The 3655-nt window shown below is 36.8% G+C and overlaps 1 long non-coding RNA gene across 2 annotated transcripts; it reads right to left on the bottom strand.

Moving 5' to 3' along the window:
* Nucleotides 1–204: 204 nt before the first annotated feature.
* On the bottom strand, nt 205–3289 carry LOC146557693 (uncharacterized). Of its 2 annotated transcripts, XR_014888680.1 has the most exons (5): nt 2996–3289; nt 2512–2575; nt 2001–2153; nt 1544–1634; nt 205–955 (listed from the first exon to the last, which is right to left on the bottom strand). It is a non-coding gene; the product is annotated as an uncharacterized LOC146557693 (long non-coding RNA). The 2 variants fall into 2 exon arrangements; XR_014888679.1 differs by having other exon boundaries at nt 2512–3289.
* Nucleotides 3290–3655: the final 366 nt, after the last annotated feature.

Raw genomic sequence — 3655 nt, forward strand, 5'->3', positions numbered from 1 at the left:
TTTCTTTTGAAAAATGTTGGGAAAGAACAATACAAAACATTCTATTTAAGGCCTCTAACGTCAAGATTCAGTTAAACAACAATTATGACTAAACAATTTGAGGTAATGTTAGTTTCCATTAACATTAAATTAGGTTACTGAATTGGCAAACACCTTCCTATTAACACTACCCATTTTACCCCAATAACTAAAGAAATTAGCACTTGCAGGTCAAAACCTTTATTCAAGAGACGCAAAAATAACATTGATACAGTGACTGTCAAAAATTACAGCACTGATCATACTGTGACATCTTGGTTCAAAACAGCACACTTAGAAATATTCAACGTTCTTTACTTCAACTGAATGAAACTGAAAATACCATTTCACACGACCCATATGGGATATTTAGACTGTATAACTGTTCATGCTACATCTCTTCACTAGTAAAAGAAAGAAAAAATACAAAGAGAAATTTAAAAATGCTGCCAAACAGACAAACAGAACTTGTACAGAGCAAAAGGAAAAACAAACAACAACAAAAAACGGCTCGTCCTCATGGCAGTTGCAGAGTATATAAAAATGAACCCTGCGATCCGTTCCTGGAATTGAGCTTCAAAAATGCAGCAGAACAAGTGTGAGATTTAAATGTCCTCTCACCTAGAGCTGGTCACCTCACATGCATAACAGTGAGCTTCGTTGCAGGAGCAGTTTTGTCTTAGTTGTGAGCTTTTCTTGAGAGCTGAGTTGCATCCAACTCCATTACCACCCATTGAATCACCTCAAAAGTGTAGCAGAGTTGTGATGGGTAACTCATGTTGAAGGAATAAAAAAGGTCCAAACAGCATGGCTACTGCAAAGGTCACGTTATCCAGATCTTGAAGAACAACATCAGAAAAGTCATTGCCTGCCGCATCCTCTGGAGACAGATGTTCATTGTGGTTTTCTCAATCTGTGCAGTGGCCTCAGTCAAGTCCTGGTTAAACACAAAACATTTCTTTAAGATTCCTTTTTAAACTCATCTCTTTTGAATCTACCAGTTCTAATGTTAGAGTAATTTAAACCAATGCAAGCAACATAGTAAATAGCTATAGCCAAAGAGTGGCCTGCCATGCTGCCATTCATGGTCTAACAGAGTTTCTAAGAGAGGGTGAAAAACATAATAATTTCAAATGCTTTACATTAGTTTTTGTTAGAAAGACCATCAGAAATCCAGGTTATGTCACTCAGAAGATGTTAGAATTTAGACTTTCAGCCCCACAATTTGGTTAGCTGTTGGTCAGTTGGTCATTTTTTCAAACAAAAGCTAATATAAATATTGGTGGGATTTTCCTTTGTTCATTAGAATGACAAATTTAAAGTTTTTTCACACTGATGTGACCCCTAATACAGGGGTGGGGATGGGGCCTCAAGGGCCGGCGGCCGAGTTCACTACCAGGCCTCATGTGAACTTCAAATTATTAAAGAGGACTACTGGTCCTAACCAGTCCAATGAGGGATCAAGTGGATAACTAAATGCATTTTTAAATGTTGCAAAGCCACAATCTACTCATAAAACACTCACCATGAACTCCTGCACCAAGATGTTGCAATTGTCTTTCACACAGATGCGGAGCACTTTGATGAGGGACTCCGAGCATTAATGTCATCCTTGACTATTATAACAAAGAAAACAGAGATTTGTGAACTTTTCAGTAGCACAGAAGAAAATGATCCCAGACAAAAACTCTTGACTTTTTAAACCAGTCAACATGCAACACCAGCATCTACAAAGCAATATCAAAAGTTCCTGTTTGACATCAACTTTATGGATATATAGTTTCCAGAACATTTATTTTTTAAAAAAGATAATTTTTTCTCAGTGGGCCAGTAAATGCATGACGAAAATTATGGCATCCTTTTAGTGGAATCATTACTCACAGGTAATAGTTGACTGTTTCAATGGATGTAGCATAAAAATCTTTTACTGACCTAATGCAATGCATATACACTTTGTAGTTAAAGAATTTTAAAGTTCTTACTGTCATTATGGCAGCTACATCCTTTAGCTTTGTGCCCTGTTCCCCCGATCACTTTGCAAACACTTTCAGCAGACTGTCAGAGAGAAACTCAGCTCCGTCAGAAACCTTGACTGTAAAGGCATGGTTGGGATGCACTGGAATGCTGCATTTTATCTGAAATGACATAAAATTATTTTGAAATAACAGCAGGCACTGTGCTTGGTTAATCAGTAATGTTTTGTTGAATAAAAACTGTGTTTCCAGATCTTATGGGATCAAAAAAAAGCCAAAGATGTTTGTTTCTGATTTGCAACCCAACAACCCACAAGTTACAACCTCATTTCAGTTCAAGTGTGCATTAATGCGAGTCCAGTAATCACCTTTCTGGCAATACATACAGGTATAAGTTAAACCTATGGCAGATTTTGGATCTCTCAGTTGTATTAATAGGGTGAGTATGCATGCACCTAATAATTATAAAAAACCTATTATAATTAAGTTACAGAAACGAAAATAGAATATACTTTCTTACCATAACACCTTGAACCCACAATCCATCAGCTGACTCCTGGTGAAATGCAGAATAGAGGTCATCTCTCAATGTGCAGCAAAAAAAACAAAAACAAAAACAAAAGGACAGCAGGTGAGGGCAGGAGGGGTAGGGATGTAAGCTAGCATAATGCCGCTGATGATATTAGCTAAAGCTGTTCAATGTCCAAAATCTCACTAACACCACGGTGCAGTAAATACACAATGTAACTGAAGAGTCAGTTGACAAATCTATTCACACAGAAAACCAAATTATGTTATGAGTGCCTCGTAATTAGGTTTAATGTGATATTACGGCTCTTGTGCCAAAGACAAATTCAAATGAAAAAGCGCCAATTCTTTGACAACAGATAAAACAGCAAATAAGCTAACGGCTCTTTTTTAGCATGTTACATGGCGACACTCTAGACGTTTAACTACATTTGGCTGAAATATGGTAAAAATGAATTCAAAAAATCAAGACATACCAAAAACGTAGAGTTGGCTGCTCGACTTGACTGAGATGGATGCCTTTTTTAAACCACGATCCAAAGCCCGCGAGATGAAATCACGCGTGGTTTCACGAGATTTAACGTTGCTATCTTATTGACTTACTTCACCTGAACATGATATGAACAATTTAATACACCCTTTCTGCATATCATGTAGTTTTTACACTATATAGTTACATTTAACTTTAAAACATGAGGCAATTGTGTTAAATGCATGCAAGATGCTTACATAAATCCAAGAGATGGCCAGTCCCTTTTTTTCAGTGTATAAGAGAATTGCTCCCTCATGATGCATGACTAATTATCAGCACTGATCATATTTAAATTCCAAATTTGTAAAATTGGTGTAAATTTTAAGGGAAATATAATATAACCAATAAGTTGTGTGTTGTAGATCCTGTTGTTGTGAATGAACAACAAAACAAATAAAAAAACATTACTTATTTTATCACAAAGTGCAACCCAAAGATTGGTTGTTGCACAGCAGTGCCTGGGAAATCGTCCATTGCATCATTTGGAAAAGGCCGAGAACTTCCAAAAGGAACAAAGGTGACTGGAGGATCTGTCTGTTACCATCTACAATAATCTAGCATTAATCTGACCAACAAACCAAAGCATATGATGAGCAGAGGAGTA

This window comes from Mchenga conophoros, linkage group LG15 (assembly GCF_057382185.1).
Source record: "Mchenga conophoros isolate Kocher_MC1m ecotype Shallow Benthic linkage group LG15, M_conophoros_male_GT1.1, whole genome shotgun sequence".
Lineage (NCBI taxonomy): Eukaryota > Metazoa > Chordata > Actinopteri > Cichliformes > Cichlidae > Mchenga > Mchenga conophoros.